Raw genomic sequence first — 20,663 nt, forward strand, 5'->3', positions numbered from 1 at the left:
ATAATTTCTTTTTCTATGAAATGATATCCATATGATCTTAGAAAAGACCATGCTTCAACCTTGGTGAATATTGCTCTGGATTTATACTCTGCTTACATCTTTTCTTTTACTCTCTCAAGAACATACAGACAACCACCCTTAGAAATAAAGTATCTCCTTTTAGGTTTCACAACCTGCTTTATTCTAATTTTAGGTTCTTCTGTTTTGTTTTGTTTTGTTTGGCTGGCAAAATCCTAAATTCAAAATCACAGAACAAATGTTATATATGAATTTCCCACCCATTGAGTATATCTGTTTTCTGATTTTTATACATAAGTTTGTTATGCATCGTGTGTGTGCATGTGTAAATTTATACATTAACATTGATAACTTTCTTAGAACAAATTCCCTGTCATAATGTCCACAGAAAATTCTATATACTGTTTAATGTTAAAATGAGGGATGCCTTCATTCAAGATTTGATCACCAAGTGAAACTACTTTGAAAATATTTAAGAACTTGCCATTTGCCAGTTCTATAATTATCATTGTTCTCAGCTTTTGAATCATGTTGCACAATTAGATGTAAAAGTCTGTGTGAGAAGATTATGAGAGCTTTAATTTTGCTTGGTCTTAAGCCCCAGAATTACAAGACAATAGACTGAAAACCCAAATATTTTGAAAAATATTTAATAGAAATGTAACTGATGACCTTTTCTCCAAAAATCTCATATAAGCTTTCCTTTTCTTTTTATTCCCTAATCCTCTTGTAAACACTTAGGGTTTGACCTAAGTGCACCATTGTGGCAGAATTATAGGTAAATAATCAAATTGATTCACTTTGACACATGAGAACTATTACTTCTGGGTTTTCATCATCACTGTGACCTATTATTAGTTACTTAACACTCACATGGAAGAGACACTGCTTTTTTGATGATCTACAAAGTCAGGCATTAAACTATGTTGTTTAAACACATTTTATTGTTTCATCTTAATTGTGACCCTCTTAGGTATATGAACCCAGATATCATCTGAAGTTACCCTACTCTTTTTTTTTTTTTTAATTACTCAGATTCTGTTTTTTGGCTGACAGAATTCCACTACTTTCCCCAATGTTTCTGTGACTATTCAGGGTTTATATTCTTATGATCAACTTTGTTAACATTTCCTATTTATAGTAAATCCTCGATCACATTCTACTTGGCCTGTCTGCCTCTTCCTTTCTTACTTCTTTGTGAAATATCATGCTATAGTTTTCTGCACTTTCTTAATTTTTCTCCCCAAAATACTACTCATACCAACAGTAGGGTTAAATTTGCCTGAAGACTAAAAGCAATAGAGATTCTGCATAAAAGAGAGATAATAAGGCAATTCTAAGTGGGTGAGTTTTCTGATGAGACATTCCTTAGACATCTATTTTCAGAGGAGACCCTTATGACCAACATTGAGAATTACCTTATAAGAAACATTATGTTTTGTTCACTTCTGCTTTCTCAGTGCTGATAATTGTGCCTAGCACATAATATAGACCCAATAACTGATGAAAAATGGGCAAATTTTCTACCTAACCTCTATTTACCTCCCACTATGATGGTCCTCTATTACTCAAAATTCATCCTAAAGCCCTCCCTTCTGTGTTCATGTTTCTCTTCATTAAAATCTCTTATCTTTTCCCATTGTATTTTATAGAGCAATTTAGGTCTTGCTTTGTCTGCTCTATTTCATTACAGTTGTACGTTGAGAGCCGATCTTCCACAACCAAAATGACCTATGAGACGGTTTTCTGTTAAACAAATATAATTCTGCCTCCTTTGTTTTGTGTGTGTGTGTGTGTGTGTGTGTGTGTGTGTGTGTGTAGGTCTGTACTACGTGTATACAACTTTCACTAGGCCCATTCTACAGAAAAAAGTAGACCAACCTAATCATTCAATAATAGCAGGAGGTAAGGAAAGATTTCAACCTTCTTGGTAAGCTATGTTGTTTTGATTTGCATATTTAAAATGTAAAAATTGGATATGTGTGTTTAAAAATTAGATAAGTGTAGGCATTCAACAAATACTTTTTGAAGAATAGATTAGATTAATTTAGATTGGATGATCTGTTTAAATAATCCAAAGAGTAATTTTCTTCTACAAGTTATTTATGTTCCAAAGTTTCTTTCTTTGGTCTGTAATATATAAGGTCCTTTATGTAGAAAACATATTATTTTTTAAAAATTTTATAAAATATCCATATATGTTGCTATCACTCCCTGGTCAGTCTACCACTGTTCCATTGTTCTAAAACTCTTGGATCTTGTTGGGGCTCAGACCCATATATAAAGTGAGATAGCTATCTCTCAGATACTAATTTTCCACCTCTTTGAAAACAACTGTCACGAAGGTACTTCATCATCCCCAGGACATCATGCAGTAATTATTCAAAGTATTTTGAAAAATGATAACATAATATATTGCTATTTTAAAAAATATGTATATTTCATATTTAAATGTAATAAAACCAATCAGATAATACTAAAACAAAAATATTAAGCATTTTTTTGATATAGTTTTTTTTTAAATATTTTATTTATTTATTTGACAGAGAGATAGAGAGAATGAACAAACATAAGCAGAGAGAGCCACAGAGGGAAAGAGAGAAGCAGGCTCCCCACCAAGCAGGTACCCCGATGTGCAGCTCCATCCCAGGATCATGACCTGAGCCAAAGGCAGATGCTTAACCTACTGAGCCACCCAGGCACCCTAGTTCGAAACACTTTAATAAAAATTGAGACTTCTTTTAAGAAGTTCTGGTCACTTCTTGTCTCCTTTAGACATGTTTTTCAAGGGAGCTCTAATAATACTCTCAAGGATACTTCTGAAAAGTATAAGCACAGTTTTATAAAATGTATTCCATTACCAATACCATTAATATCTGATTAAACATTGTTAATGGGATACCATCTAAATATGAATGTCAGTCTACAACTACTAATATTATTACTAATGGTGATCTCATATCAGTAAAATATACACCAATTACACAAACAACATTTTTAAACACAGGAGTGGTTTTCTAACTAATTTGGTTTTATAGTTCCCGTAAAGTTAAATGGGGAAAGAAAACAAACACATAAATGTCAGAAAAGTAAATTACATTTATGCCATTTTATTTCCACTAAAATAAGGTTTATTTATTAGAAGCAAAACTTGTAACATCATTAAAAAAAAAAGAGGTGCAAAATTTCTAAATTCTACTTTATACATCAGCAGTGAACATATTTTTTCACCTTCTATATTTTTTTTTCAATAATTATAGCAGGTTCTGGACCAGTTTTAAGAAGCTCTTCTTTGAGAATAACAATTGTAAATTACTTCATTAGGGTGCATTTTTTTTTTTTTTTTTGAATAGCGGTTCCTGCTGACTCTGACATTCCTGGTTTAGCTTTCTTCTTACCAGGCTATCTCATCATCCTTGAAACCATACAGTTTTTGCCAAATCATCTTGGTGACAGTCTGGCTCCAAACAACGGAAACTTATTTTAATTTACATAAATAATTTATTTGTCTTGTAAATCTTCAATTTATCATGCTTAACATTTATTTATCTTATTTAATTGAACACTATGATATTCTAAACAGAAGAACTCACTCCCATTTGAAATTCAGGAAAACATGACTAAAAACAGTCAATATTATCTTAATATCATTTTTATATCTAGAAGTACTAGAATTCATTCCATAAGCAGCAAATTGATAGGGAGAGTTTAATAGAGACACAATCTCCCTACCCTAGCTACGTTCTGAAAAGAAAAGAGACAAAGGATTCCACAAAAAACAACGGAGTCAAGATGCTACCCACACTGAAAGAGAGAGATTAGGTAAAAAACACAGACTGGGGAAGAAGAGTCCAAATGCATCTATTTTTGAGAAATGCCTGCAAAATTTGCAATCTGTCTTAAAAATCAAACTCCTCTTTCTCTTCTAATCCATATGGCTTTCCACTCTTCTTTCAGCGAGGCTAGTAAACAGGCCCCGTGGCAGTGAGAAAGGACCCTCCCTCAAGACTGGCTTTGATTGTTCACTTCACAATGGCGCCTGACAGAAGCTTCCCAGATTTGGCTGAGAAAACCCATGTGAAGTGTCTGCTGGCTGTTATCACATTCCAACCTGCTGGCCACTTGCAAATATGATTCTGTTTAAAAGCCAGTTGATCCTCTGCTGCTGCTCTCTGAGAGAGTGTGCGTTCCCAGAGGCTCAAGCTGCCACCGCAGGAGGCCGTCTGCTGTTAACGCCAAGGAACAAAAACGCTAACGTTTTTAAGCTCCACATTAGGCCAAGAAAGTACCCAAAGGGGCGGTGTGAGGAACCCAGAGTGTAAAGGGCTACTAGAAAAAAAGTTTGCCGAGGAGAAAATATTTTAAGAGATTTTGTAGAGAGGAAAAACTAGAAAGATGCCTCTTATTCAAATGGGTTCGCTCCCTCAACTCCCTGCATATGCGGTTTTATGATCCTCTCATGATTTAGTATCTGTCCCATCAGACTGAACTCTCCAGGTCCTTGCACAGGCTTCGCATCTAGCTAACATCCAATAAATATTGATACAATACATGAATGAATGCATTACTAATATTAACTTCATCCTCACCTACACTGCTATCTCTTGCTTCCCATCCTCCATACTTTACATTGTAATACAAATGTAATACAAAATCTATTTCATTTATTCGAGGATGGAGACTGTCCTTAGGATTCTCTTGGGTTCAATACTTTGTGTTTCTTCTCTTAAAAACACTTCAGCAGCTGCTGAGGGTGAGAATGATTTTGAACCCCTGGATACTTTGGATATCTACAGAAGTTTATGTTCATTGAGACTTGGGGGTGGGAAGGTAGAGGAGAGCCGTTACTGTTATATAATAAGCAGGGCCTAGGGATGCTCTAAACATTTTCCTATGTGCAGGAAAGTCCCCACAACAAAACATTTTCTGGCTCAGAATACCCAATCATGTTTGTAGCCCAGGCACAGGGGTCCAAGAGCACCTGGCTCTGGGGAATCCCGAACAGACTGGGTTCTGCCACTCTCCCCTCTGACAAAATCCAAAGGCAGATAAACTGCTAGAGTTGGCAGTTACATAGACAAGAGCAGGAGGGTAAAAAAGAGGATAGCAGATGGTTCCATGATAAGGACCACCCAATCTCCCTTAATCCAGCCCCTTTTCTGGTTTAGCACAGTGTGTTGAGCAGAAGATACAGGCCACAGAGATGGTCCCAACTTTGGAGTATGCACACTTAAGGAAAGCCTTGTGCATTCATAATCCCAAGTTTGTTATAATATCATTATAACATTATTTGCATTATGGTTTTGCACACCCCCCTCCCCCCTGCCAGGTGTCACTTAGACACTCTTAGGAAGATGGCAGACAAGAGCAGGGACAATAGTTTGGAGGGGGGGGCAACCAGGGCAGATGCAGAAGGTGGTATGAGAATGACAAGATGGGAAGGAGGAGACCAAATAGGCCCCCACAAAACAAACAAACAAACAAACAAACAAAAAAACAGAGTTCAGAACTCAATGGGCTGCTACCCACCCTCAGGTCAGCCCACTCCTGTCCCTGGAGTGTACTTTTGCTTTGCTAAATAAAACCTTTGTTGCTTTAACTCTCTATGGAGTCTCTTTAGTGGATTCTTTCCTTCAAGAATCCAAGAATTGAGGAGTTTTATAATCTAGTACCAACAATAATATAAGTAGTGGTAAAACAAGAAAAGAGTTTATTTCAGTGAGGCCAACAACAGGAAGACAGTGGACCAGCATCTTAATGACTGTCTCCTGGCGCTGAAAATATTTCCAGGTTCATATAAGGAAAATGTAGGGCAAGGGTGAGTGGGCATTTGCAGGTAGGCACTGAGAGACAAGCCGAAAAGAAGAACCCAGCTGTAAACTTTGAGGTCATATGGAGACCGCCGAAGTCCTCTTTCCTATTGAGGTTAACAAATATGCCTTAATAAAATTTTGTTCTTTTCCACCAAAGAGTTGTGGGCTCTCTTGTGTTTGTTTCTGCTGTTGTTGTTTGTGTGTGTGATTTCTTTCTATCCAAGTTGAAGCAGTTAAATGTCTGCAGACTCTGAGCCCCAGGAGGAACATTGTTCTTTCCTGTCACCCTTTGTGCCTGTTGCCACCTATTCAGGTATTTGCCTGCAGACAAACATCAATAAAGTTACAACCTGGAGCAAATCAGCATATACCCCAGGGTTATCACCATTTATTTTCTAGACTTTACCTCAAGGAGAAATGTGCCTTGAGAAAAGGGCTGCTGATGCCCCACTGCTTTGTCTCTTTATCAAGGGGAAAACTGCCTCTTTTCATTGTTCTGAAAATAAGCTTTTAAAATGCAAAGGTACTTTGGCAAAGTTCTGGATTTCCACCCATATATATGCACAGGAGCATACAGGCCCACTCATGCACACCCTACACAGATGTTTTGCTTTGCTCTTGCCCTGGAAAATATAAAGCCCAATTCTAGAATGCAAGATGCATTTGAGATTTTCTTCCAGCCTTCTTTGGAGAACCAGTTCAATGACAAATTAGGAACATAATATGATTAAAGTAAAAAATGTTAGGTCTTTCTTCTGCCTAATTGTTAGGCTCTGCATTTGAAAGACCTTAAGTGTAGAAAATGAATTGGCTTTTGGTACCAAAGTAAGGTGTAGGTTGGTAACTTTGTGCTCTATTTACTCAGTAAAAGCTAAATGCATTTAAAAAATAAAATCATTTAAAAAACAGAAATAAGTGACCTTCTGTTTCCTTCTTCCTCCTGAACAACCCTCTTGCAAACTAGAAGAGCTGGCTTCCAAGTTACAGAGATGAGCTGCTCTAGATGATTTTCTATATTATTTTCTTGCTGCATTTGCAATTGATTTCTCTAATCTAGAAGTTAATCACAGATTTGGCCTAGCTCCTGATCTTACTTATATCTTGAGACCACAAAGCCAGTTGTTAAATTTTGGCCTTTCTCTAACTTGCTGTCACTTAGTCCAAATCTTAAACCAGCACTTCTCTCCATAAAAGGCAACCAAGAAAGCAGCCTCCAGTGTTAGTAATGAAGGGTTGTTGAAAGAACACTGTAGCAGTCCCTTCCTGGGACATCCCTGGAGGACAGTGGTAAAGGGAAATCCTCCCAGTGGGCAGAATTTGAAATGGTACACATGGTTGTTCAATTTGCTTGGAAAGAGAAATGGCCAAATGTATGATTATTTATGAATTCATGGGCTGTGGACAGTACTTTGGCTGAATGGTCAGGGTCTTGAAAATGATTAAAAAATGAGTCATAAGAAAAGTTGGGAAGATGTGGATGTATCTCTCTGAATGGGTAGAAAAAAACATCAAGATACTTGCATCCTATCTAAATGCTCACTAAATGGTGACCTCAACAGAAAAGAAGTTTAATAATCAAGTGAACTAGATGACCTATTCAGTGGACACAGTTCAGCCTCTTTCCCCAGTCACTCCTATCATCATCAATGGGCTCATGAACAAAGTAGCCACGGTGGTAAGAATGGAGGGTATGCTTGAGCTCAGCAGCAGACTTTTGCTCTCCAAGGCAGTCCTGGTTATGTCCATTGATGAATGCCCAGTCTTCCAATAGCAGAGACCATGTTGAGTTCCCAGCATGACATCATTTTCTGGGATGCTCAACAACCTACAAAATGGCAGGCTGATTACTTAACAGCTTCCATCATGGAAGAGTCAGCATTTTGTCCCTGTTGTAATAGACATGTACTTGGTACAGATTTATCTTCCCCACATGCAATGCTTTCACCAGGAGATACAATGACTTCATTGAGCTTGAAGTTAAAACTGTCACCCAGTCACTTTGGTTTCCTCATGCCTCTGAATTAATAGGCAAAAAGAGAGTTAATGTATTCACTGGGATAATTGATCCTGATTACCAAGGGGAAATTGGACTACTTCTCCACAATGGAGGTAAGAAAGAACATGACTGGATTACAGGATTCCTTAGACTGTCTCTTAGGATTTCCATACCCCATAATTAAAGTCAATGCACACCTACAACCCAGTGGAGGCAGGACTACTAATGGCCCAGACTCTTCAGAAATTAAGATTTGAAACATACCACCAGGTAAAGAACCACAATGAACTGAGGGGCTTGCTGAAGCTAACAGGAATACCAAACGGGTATTAGAAGAAAGAAACTACAGGGGTGCCTGGGTGGCTCAGTCAGGTAAGCATCTGCCTTCCACTCAGGTCATGATTTCAGAGTCTTCTGCTAAGCAGGGAACCTACTCTCCCTCTCTCCTTTTCCCTCCTCCCTGCTTGTGCGCTCTCTCTCTCACTCAAATAAATAAATAAAATCTTTAAAAAAGAAAAAAAAGGAAGACAAATGAAACTGTACATACAAGCTATGGTTATGTGCCTAGTTACAGAAAGGAGGACTGCAATTGTCATGATTATTTCCTCATTATGTTGCTATGAATATGTTTGTGTGTGCATGTTCATGTGTAGGTATGCATACAATGTCAGTATCTTTTTTCTTTTCTTTTGTTCCCTGATCATGTAACATAAAATATACTGAATTTATAGTATTTAAGTTATAAGATATCAAAGAGAAGAGTTAATGTAATCCATGAACTTTACCTTATATTCTGGAGAAGAGTTTTAGTGCATTTCCAGCTATACGGAGGATAGTTGTATCATGATGATTGGAATTGTGACCTTGTTATTGTACTTACTTGGAACTTAAGTGTGGTTTAAGTAGATACATATGGGTGACAACTAATAAGGAATGGACTCGTGATTATCAACTTTATGAGTCAACCTGACTGAGTGATAGAGTGCCCAGATATTGGGTAAAACATTATTCTGAGTGTTTCTGTAAGGATATTTTCAGAAGAGATTAATATTTGAATTGGTAGACTGAGTAAAGCAGATGTCCCTCCTTAATTTGGATGGTCTTCATGCAATCAGTTGAAAGGTTGGATAGAACAAAAATCCTGAACCTCCTGAGAAGATGAGGGAACTTACCTTGCCTGGCTGTTCGAGCTGAGACATTGTGGGGTTTGGGGTTTTGTTTGTTTGTTTGTTTGTTCTCCTACACTCAAACTTAAACTAAAGCTTTGGGACTCCTTGGTTCTAAAGCCTGCTAGTTTTAAACCAGAACTAAACCATTGACATTCTTGGGTCTCTAGCTTGCCAACCGCATATTTTAAGATTTCTCAAGATCCTTAATCTGTTATCTTCTAGAAATTTGAGGAAACATACTGAGCAAGATATACATGCTGCTTGTCCTCCTTGAACTCATAATCTAAGAACATAGTAGTTCAGTCTTGCACATGACATGAATTACATCTGATATTAATTTCAAACAACCCTTTACATCAGAATTTTAGAGTCTATTTTTCATCCTTCGTTTTGTGTTTATACTTTCTTTTTCTCCCTTCTTTTCTGTTTCTTTCTTTCTCTTTATCTATTCCAGTATATACTTATTGAGGATCTATAATGGGAGCTAGGGACATTGCTGGATACAAAATAAAAGTGACTCTGCCTCTCCCTCAATGAATTCAAAGGGCTCTGTTAAATGGTAGTGTAAATATATGAAGAAAGAAATAATTTTAGTAAAGGAGGATGTATGAAGGAAGGCATCAGGGAGAAAGTGACTTTTTAGATGATCCTTTAAAGGAAGCAAGTCTCCCACGGTCAAATAGTTATAAAGTTATACTAAGCTGAGGTTCAAATTGAGCAGCAATTTCAGAATACCCAACGAATTTATTGAAGGTGAAATTTTTTGGCCCCATGTGGTTTGGCTAAGATCTCTACTTTGGGAGAAAATACTAAATGTGAGTCCAGGAAGAGCTTAGAATTGTGTAAGGAGAAATTTAGAGACGATATTTCTTCTACCTCCAGGATTTAACACAAATAAGTGTTGATATATAAATATTGAAGCTATAAATTATTTACAGAAATAATAGTGCAAAATGGAAACACTAAACTAGTTTTCAATTCCTGTTTTATTCCCTGACAGATTTGGGTTTCTATTTAGCTATAAAAACAAAGCATTGTCATGCTGTGTTTATTATGGAAAAATCTCTCTGTCCTGCTTAAATGATTTGAGTTTTCAACAACTTCAGATGACAAACTGTAATTTTGCCTTTTAAGCCAACTTACATTGTCTTTTCTTAAGGAAAATCACCTAGATTTGCCATGCCTATTGCATATTACTTCTGAATGTGCCTCATATCTTAGTGTGTAATTCATGATTGATATTTTATTTATAATTTTTTTTAACCAAAAGGTTTTCAGGGTATATTAAGAAAAGTGGATCAATATATCATCAGAATCCTTAGAAAATACACTCCTTTAGGAACACATTTGTTAGGTGTTCATGAATTTTTAAAATTTCTCTTAAGGACAAAAACTAACAGCTACTTTCAAAGTTACAAATATTTTAGGAAATTTAAGTTGATAAGTAAAGCTGGGAAAAGTTACATTTCTTTAAATGAAAACTTCATTATTCTCATTAGTCTATCATTTTAATGCTTTTTCATGACTTTGCAACTAAACCAACTAGGTTATTTGACTTGGACTACCTCTACCTTCTTTCCATCTCAAAGTATCTATGACTCAAAATTGCTAAAATGATAGCTTCTTTACCAAAAGCCTTGGTAAACATTAGCATAAATGAGCATGGGAAATAATGTACATTTCTTGCTATAATTCTGAACTCACTTTTAGTCATTGAATTAAATTTCAGAATAGCTTTGTCCCAGAAAAGTCCAGGGACATGCATTATTAAAACTAATTTTCTGATACTATAGTAGTCATATTAGAAAAAAAAAAAAATCTTGAGGATATCTTTACTTAAAAGTCATCCTTCAAAACAATTAAAGATGGTAAAATGTATAGATAAAACAATGTGTTTTGGAGTGTGATAACTTGGGGATATAGTGTGATTGTTTTTGTTAACAAGTTATGCGGTCTTTGATGTGTTATCTAACCTTTTCATATGTCAGTTTTCTAAACTATGACACAGAGATAAAATCTAGCATCCCTATTGCATTGTTTCATGAATTAAATGTGATAATAAATTCAGAGCATTTAATATAGTGCCTGGCATAGAGCCCATGATCTATAAATTGTGGCTATTGCACTTAATAAAAATATTAAAAACTTAAGAAGCATCTCTGACATTTTAAACAAGATGATATTTTGCTTCTCTGTGTTTTGTTGTTTTCATACCTGTATTTTCTACCTGATAAAGATATCATACAGATTTTCATAACAAGTTATTTATCCTATTTTTGATTTTGGCATTCAATCAATGATAAATTTTTTATTTATTCATTAATGCTTCTTCTAATGTACTCCCCATCTTTCTTTCATTGCTCCAATGCCAATTTTTAGACATGACTACAAATTCTTTGACACTGCTCCCCTCCTCTTCCATCTGGGAAGCCTTATAATTACTTCAACCAAAAAATTATGGAAATGATGGTAAGTGACTTTCAAAACTGACCAAAAGTATATGTAGCTCCTTCTTTATTCTCTGGAACAGTGCCTCTTGCCTTTGTGAACCCAGAGTAAAAATTCCAACTTCCCTGATGCCACTGTGCTTAAGTGTTGGTCTCCAGTTCTAGTCGAGTGCCATCATTTGGACAACTTCACCAAGGTGCCAGGTCTGCAAATAAAGCATGGTCAGCTGATCCACAATTTAGATAAAACAAAATCGCCAGTGTCAATGTCATGTGGAATAAGAGAATTGGACAAATAGTTCCTGGTAAATTCCTGAACCATGTAATCATATTTAGTAAATGGTCATCGCTAAGGCTCTAAATTTGGACTGTTTGTAATGCAGCAGCAAAAGATCACCAGAATGAGTACGTTATTAGGGTTTGCCCTTTTCACATTCACCATTTTGATACTAAAATCTTTTGCACTTGCTGAAAATAATGGACTTCATAATGAGGTACTTACACATATGACTGGAAAGAAGGCCCTTCATTTTAGGGAACAGGTAGCAATGTTATTACTCAAAAAACCCATTACAAGTACAATTATTTGCAGGCTAGTTTCTGCCCCTATGGCTAATTATATGCAGACAATTTGAATGAAAAAATCAAATGCCTGTTAGAAACTCCTCAGAAATGCATTTTTTTAAAGATTTTATTTATTTATTTGACAGACAGAATCACAACTAGACAGAGGCAGGCAGAGAGAAAGGACGAAGCAGGCTCTCTGCTGAGCAGAAATCCCAATGCAGGGCTCCATCCCAGGACCCTGGGATCATGACCTGAGCGAAGGCAGAGGCTTTAACCCACTGAGCCACACAGGGGCCCCAGAAATGCATTTTTTAAAAATTATTCTATACAAACCATGGGTGACTCTTAATCTCACAAAACAACCTGAGGGTCAATGGGGGTAGGGGTGTGGGGAGGGGGGGTGGGGTTGTGGACATTGGGGAGGGTATATGTGCTGTGGTGAGTGCTGTGAAGTGTGTGAACCTGGCGATTCACAGACCTGTACCCCTGGGGATAAAAATATATTATATGTTTATAAAAAATAAAATTTAAAAAAAAATATATATATATATAAAAAAGAAAAAAATTATTCTATACAGGTTTTAGGTGACTGTGTCCATTTATATCACAAGACATTATTCAGAGTTGAATTGGCACTTCTGGTACTCTTAGCTAAAATTGTGCCATTAATTTATCTTTGCATAAAATTGTTTATGTTTTGGTATTTTATTTTTTATCCTTAACCTTGATGTACTATTAACATGCCTTTTGGCTTCTTAAATGCATCTAATGGTGAAAAGTCCATTATATTGCAAAATGTAAGAACATTTCCTTATTCATAGGATTCTGAAGGGAAAAATGTTAAATTACATTCTTTTTAATATACACTGTAGATTTGTTACAGATAAGTGGAAAATTAGCATAGCCTAAAGGAAAATATAATAATTTGAATTACTATAATCCCAAAATAAGAAAAAATAGTGTAACTTTATACCTTTATAAAAATATGTATATTATATATATGTAATATGTTACAAAAATGGTTCACTTCTGCATATTGCCTGTAAACTTCTTTATTTACATAGTGATAGATTATGAACAGGAATGCATGCTAAACAAAGATGCTTGTCATTTTTAACCTGCACAGATTTCTTTCCTTAAATCGCTTGGCCTATTATTGTTATACATTTATATGGTTCTTAACTTTTTACTAATGAGAACAATGTATCAATGAAAAGCGTATGTATCTTTGTGTACTTGTCTAGTTATGTTTTTAAGGATGTTTTTCTGCTCTGAAAGCAGATATAAAAATAAACACAAAGGATCAGAAAAATATTTCAGTCTTTTTTCTTTATCATGTGGCATTATTTCCTCATTGGCAAATTCCTCAGATCAGCCAGATACTTTTATAATGGCTTTTTTATTATTTTTTTTCTATTTATTTCAACTAAATGATTTAGAATATTAACAAGATTTCTTACATCTCTTTGATAGGAACTAGTTCTTTTAATATGTGATGATTTGTAACTTAGAATTTTCAAAACCAAGACAAACCACTAGGCAACTTTGGATCAAAAAAAAAAAAAAAAGATCTTTCTAGTTGTAATTATCATTACCTGCCTTAGCACAGTGATGGGAGAGAATGTTTCCTGGGAAGAGACTGTATTTTATAAAATCTTCATTGAAATTTTCTTCAAGAAAATCTTGAGATAGGATATTGTCTTAAATTTATAAATGAAATGTAGTGATATGTTAGATTATTATAGTTAATATGTCTCTGTCTTGCTCTGCATAATCCCAAGGCCCTAAACTTCTGTAATCCTGAATGAATGAATAAGTCTTAAAAAAATCACTATATGATGCTGCACTTCAAAAACATTATAATGAATATTATGTAGAAACATGAAGAAATATGTTTCTAAATGAGACAAAACTATAATAAAACATATCCCCAGCCATAATTAAAAGTACCTAAGTAATTTTATCGAGAAAGGCTAAAAAGAAATTTAACTGTAAAAACATTGTATTATGATTTGGAAACTCATGAAATCACCTATTCATTTATCTTTTCAGAAATAGTTATTAAACACTTGCTTTATTTCAAGTGTTTTTGCACTTAGAATTATGGGCAATTGCCCTTTCCATTTTCCTCTGAATTTTCCTTAAATTGGGAGGGCTACATATTAAAAATATAATCATATTTTTTCTTATTTTCGCATGATACTAAACAAAACATAATTTCTTAAATAAGAAGGAAAGCTGGGGGGAAATTTGTGACTCAGCTGAATAATAGGCATAAAAACTGGATTATTGGAGTAAAACTACAGAAGACAATGGGAAATACAAAGAAGTTCAAGGAATTGAAAATGAAGATATAAAAATGAGTGAGAGACTAAAAAACTGCAACATCTTGGTGACAGAAATTAAAGAAGACCTAAATAAATGAAATGATATCATACAGTCATGGATTGAAAGACTTATTGTGTTTACAATGGCAATACTACCCAAAGAATTCTATTGATAGGTACCATTTCTGTCAACATTTTAATGGCCTTTTTTTTTTTTTTTGCAAAAGTGGAAAAGCCAGTTCTTAAATTCATATGAAATTTAAAGGGGCCCTGAATTATCAAAACAATATTGAAAGAGAAGAAAGTTAGGTGATTCACAGTTTCAAATTTCAAAACTTACTACAAAGGTACAGTAGTAAGGCACCTGGGTGGCTGGCTCAGTTAGTTAAGCATCTGCCTTCAGCTCAGGTCTGCTTCTCCCTCTCCCTCTGCCCCTCCCCACAGCATGTGCTCTCTTTCCTCTTTCTCTCTCAAATAAATAAATAAAATCTTACAACAGCAACAAATAAAGGTACAGTAATAAAAACTATATAAATAAATAAATATATAAATATTTATGTTAAAATTTTTATAAAATAAATAAATATAAATAAAATTAACACATATATTTAGAGCTAATGGATTTCAACAAGAGTGCTATGACAACTTGATGGGGGAAAAATAGTCCCTTCAACAAATGGTGGTAGGACAACTGAATATCTACATACAAAAAATGCAGCTGGAACCCTATTTTACTCTTACCAAACAAAAAAACAAACAGAAAACTCAAAATGGATTAACCATCTAAAAATAACAGTTAAACACATAAAACTCTTAGAAGAAAACATAGGTAGGAATATTCATGACCTTGTTTTTGACAATGGATTTTAAGATATAACACCAAAAGCACAATCAACAAAAGAAAAAAAAAAGAATAGGTCTACTAGACTTCATTAAAATTAAAAACTTTTATGCATCAAAGGGCATTATCAAGAAAGAGAAAAGACAATCTACAGAATGGGAAAGAATATTGCACATCACATATCTGATAAGGGTTTTGTATTAGCCACAGGTCTCTAGAGAAACAGAATCAAGAGAAGAGAGAGAATACATAGATGACAGATGATACATGATAGATGGATAGATAGAGATGAGGATGATGATAGATAGATAGATAGATAGATAGATAGATAGATAATATAAATGAGCATTTAGCATTGGAATTGCCTCACACTGTTACGGAAATGGAGAAATCCCAGTCTATCATCTACAATCTGGAGAACTGGAGAAGCCCACAGTATAATTCAGTCAATGAAGGCCTGAAAAGCAAGGATGACGATGGTGTAAATCCCAGAGGCCCAAAGCCTGAAAACCAAGAGTTTTGATGTCAGAGATAAAAGAGGGACACCCCAGTTCAAGAAAAGTGAGAAAATTGATCCTTTGTTTGTCTCTTTGTTTCACACAGGTCCTGACAGTTTGAATGACGCTGACCTATTTTGGTGAGAGTGATTCTCTTTACTCAGTCTATTGAATCAAATGCAATCCACACCCAGAAATAGTATTTTACCCGCTATCTGAGGATCCACTAGCCCAGCCAAGTTGACACATAAAATTAACCAGCACAGGCTTAATATTCAAAACATAAAAAGAACTCCTAAAACTCAATAATAAAAGACAAACAACCTACTTAAAAGGGCAAAGGACTTGAATAGATATCTCTCTAAAGAAGAAACACAAATGCCCAAAGAGCACATGAAAGATACACGTCGTGTATGAAAGATACACGATGTCATTAGTCCTTAGGGAAATGCAAGTCGAAATCCCGAGATACCATTTGATACCTACTAGGATTGCTATAATGATATTTCGAAAATGGAAAATCACAGCGTTGGAAAGAATGTGGACAAATTGAAACTCTGGTGTAGTGCTAATGGGAATGTAAATGGTGCATCTCTGTGGAAAGCAGTCTAGTGTTTCCTCAAAAACTTAAATATAGAATTATCATGGGACCCCTTAACTACATTCCTGTTTGTGTACCCAAAAGGAGACAGATACTCAAACACAGTCATGCACATTCATATTCATAACAGCAGCACTACTCACAATACTTAAAAGGTAGAAAATACCTAATGTCAAAAAATGGGTGAATGGGTAAACAAATTGCACTATACACTTAAAATGGAATATTCTTCAACCATGTAAAGGAAAATCACAATGATATATGGATGAACCTTGAAAACATCCTGCAAGATGAAAGAGCCAGACATAAAAGCCACATATTATAGAATTCTGTATATGAAATACACAGAAGAGGTAAATTCAAAGGGACAGAAAGTAGATTGATGGTTTCCAGGAGCTCATGGAAGGAGAGACTGGGGAGTGACTTCTGAGTACAGGATTTTTTTCAGGGGGTGGTGGTGAAAATATTTAAATTAGATAGATGTGATGGCTGTACAACACTGAGAATGTACTAAATGTCATTGAGTTGCTCACATCAAATGGGTAATTAGCCAGCAATTTCATTTAGTATTTACCCAAATGAGTTGAAAACTTAATTTTACATAAAAACCGGCACAGAAATGTTACATCGTCTTTATTCATAACTGCCAAAGTTCATAAGCATAAGTCCCAAAGTACCAAAATTTCCTTTTATATGTGAATGGATAAACAAATGATAACGCAAGGAATATTATTCATCAATAAAATAAATGAGTTATCAAGATGCAAAAAAATATGAGGAAACCTGAATGCATATTGGTGAGTGAAGGAAGCCAATCTGAAAAGGCTACATACTGTATTATTCCAAATAGATGACATTCTAGAAAAGGCAAATCTATGGAGAAAGTAAAATGATCAGTGATTGCCTGGAGTTGAGTGTTGAAGTTGAGTAGGTAAAACAGAGGATTCTTAGGGCAGTGAAACTGTTCCAGATGATACTATAATACTAGATATATATCCTTTTTATCTTCTTTTCAAACTAAATTTATTTTTTAATTTAAATTCAATCATTAGCATATAACATATTATTGGTTTCAGAGGTAGAGGTCAGTGATTCATCTGTCTTATATAGTACCCAGTGCTCATTACATCACTAGTCCTCCTTAATGTTTATCACCCAGTCACCCCATCTCTCCAACCCTCTCCCCTCCAGCTACCTCTTAGTTGGTTTCCTGTGATTAAGAGTGTCTTATGGTTTGTTTGCCTCTCTGATTTTATCTTGTTTTATTTTTTCCTCTCTTCCTTTATAGGTACATATCCTTACACATTTTTCAAAACCTGTAGATGTACAATGCTAGGAGTAAATCCTAATGTAAGCTATAGATTCTTATTAATAATTATATATAATATTATACTAGTTCATCATTTATAACAAATTTACCACATTAATGGAAGATGTTAATAATAGGGAAAACCAAGAGAATAGTAAATAAGAACACTGTACTCTCTACTGAATTTTCTTTAAATCTAAAATTTTTCTAAAAATAAAGTCTATCAATTTAAAACACAGGTCAATTTGTGTTAATGTTAACCCTCTTTTTTTTTTTTTTTTTTTTTTTTTTTTTTTTTTTTTTTAATGTTAACCCTCTTGTTAATGAACTCCATTTCATTGAAAACATGACCTCTGGATTTGTATGCTATGTAAATATCATCTCAATTAAAAAATAACCAAAAAAACCCCAACATAAAATTATGCAAATTGTCTAATATTGAGGGGTCAAATATGTCATTGGCTTTCTAACACTGGCTTTTACAAACCAAAAGTAATACTAAAACCTTTGCACTTTCTTGCATATATGTAGCTTGATATCTAAAAATTGTCATTAGTTTTCACAATGTGTTTGCCTCCAAAACACAGGTATCAGGAAAATCACTGCTAAACCAAAACAAAATGGGAAAGTAAATCATATCAACATCGTCATCATTGGACACATAGACTCAGGGATGTCTAACAATACCAGCCATCTGATCTACCAATGTGGTGAGGTCAAGAAAAGAACTACTGAAAATTTTGAGAAGGAGGCTGCTGAGATGTGAAAGGGCTCCTTCAAGTATGCCTGGGTCTTGGATAGACTGAAAGTTGAACGGAATGTGGTATTGCCATTGATATCTCCCTGTGGAAATTTGAGACCAGCAAGTATTACTCGCTGATGCCACACTACACAGAGACTGTATCCAAAAGATGATTGCAGGCACATCTCAGGCTGACAATGCTGTCTTGATTGTGGCTGCTGGTGTTGGTGAATTTGAAGCAGGTATCTCCAAGAATGGACAGATCCATGAGCTTGCCCTTCTGGCTTACACACTGGGTATGGAACAACTAATTATTGGTGTTAACAAAATGGATTTCACTGGGCCACCCTAAAGCCATAAGAGATATGAGGATATTGTTAAGGAAGGCAGCACCTACATTAAGAAAATTGTCTACAACCTTGACACAGTAACATTTGTGCTCATTTCTGGTTGGAAAAGTGACATCATACATGCTGGAGCCACATCCTAACATGCCTTGATTCAAGGGATGGAAAGTCACTTGTAAAGATGGGAATGCCAGTGCAACCACACTGCCCAAAGCTCTGGATTGCATTCTACCACCAGCTCATCCAACTGACAAGACCTTGTCTGCCTCTCCAGGACATCTGCAAAATTGGTGGCATTGGTGCTCTCCCTATGGGCCGAGTAGAGACTGGTCTTCTTAAACCTGGCATGGTGGTCACATTTGCTCCAGTCAATGTTACTACCAAAGTAAAGTCTGTTGAAATGCACCATGAAGCTTTCAGTGAGGGTATTACTGAGGACAACGTGAGCTTCAATGTCAAGAATGTATCTGTCAAGGATGTTCATTGTGGCAATGTGGCTGATGTAGCAAACATGACCCACCAATGAAAGCAGCTGGCTTTGCAGCTCAGGAAATTATTCTGAACCATCCAGGACAAATCAGTGCTGGATCTGCACCTGTGATGGGTTGTCATATAGCTCACATTGATTACAACTTCGCTGAGCTGAAGGAGAGGATAGCTCATTGTTCTGGAAAAAACCTGGAAGATGGTCCCAAATTCTTGAAATCTGGTGATGCTGCCATTGTTGATATGGTTCCTGGAAAGCCTATGTGTGTGGAAAGCTTCTCTGGCTATCCTCCTTAGGGCTGTTTTGCTGTTCATGACATGAGACAGATGGTTATTAGGGGTGTCATCAAAACAGCGGACAAGAAGGCAGCTGGAGCTGGCAAGGCCACTAAGTCTGCCCAGAAAGCTCAGAAGGCTAAATGAGTATTATCCCCAATACCTGCTACCCCAGTCTTAGTAAGTGGTGGAAGAACAGTCTACGAATTGTTTGTGTCAATTGGCCATTTAAGATTAATAGTGAAAGACTGATTAATGATAACAGTGCCTCATTAAACCTTCAGAAGGAAAGGAGGATATATTGTGGACCATTTGTTTTTGTGTATGTGTGGAAGTTTTAAGATACTAATTTTTAAAATTAATTTTTAATGGAAACAACTTGACCAAAAATCTGTCATAGAATTTTGAGACCTATTAAAAGTTTAATGAGAAAAATAAATAAATAAAAATTGTCATCATAAAAATTAAATAGCTGAAAAGAATTAGTTTTGAACATATTTTAATTATCAAAAACTAGGAGGGCCTGGGTGGCTCAGTCATTAAGCATCTGCCTTCTGCTCAGGTCATGATCCCAAAATCCTGGGATCAATCCCACATAGGGCTCCCTGCTTAGCAGGAAGCCTGCTTCTCCCTTTCCCATTCTCTCTGCTTGTGTTCCCTCTCTCTCTCTCTGTGTCTCTCTCTATCAAATAAATAAAATCTTTAAATAAATAAATAAATATCAAAAACTATATAAATTAAAGTATTACATAAGACTTCAAAATATACCTAATGGATTCTAAAAATGCAGCATCATTCACTTAAAAACATATAAACATTAATTCATTAATATTCATATATTTGATATTTTTCCTATTCTTGAATGAGCAAGTAATTCCACTCTAATTCTACAGAAAAAATGTTTTTTTCTTGTATTTTTAGATGTAAAATATTTTCTTCATCACTCTATTATACTTTTATTATACAAAATATGAATTAAAAAAGTTTTTCTTGGGGCGCCTAGGTGGCTCAGTGGGTTAAGCCGCTGCCTTTGGCTCAGGTCATGATCCCAGGTCCTGGGTTCAAGCCCCGCATTGGGCTTTCTGCTCAGCAGGGAGCCTGCTTCCTCCTCTCTCTCTGCCTGCCTCTCTGCCTGCTTGTGATTTCTCTCTGTCAAATAAATAAATAAAATCTTTAAAAAAAAAAAAAAAAAGTTTTTCTTGTGACCATAACACTGAAGAGTGAAAT

The 20,663-nt window shown here is 35.4% G+C and overlaps 1 pseudogene; it reads left to right on the forward strand.

Moving 5' to 3' along the window:
- The first annotated feature begins 18,243 nt into the window (after positions 1-18,243).
- Positions 18,244-19,583, forward strand: LOC125105263 (elongation factor 1-alpha 1-like; annotated as a pseudogene).
- The last annotated feature ends 1,080 nt before the right edge of the window (positions 19,584-20,663 follow it).

This window comes from Lutra lutra, chromosome 7, assembly GCF_902655055.1.
Source record: "Lutra lutra chromosome 7, mLutLut1.2, whole genome shotgun sequence".
Classification (NCBI taxonomy): Eukaryota; Metazoa; Chordata; class Mammalia; order Carnivora; family Mustelidae; genus Lutra; species Lutra lutra.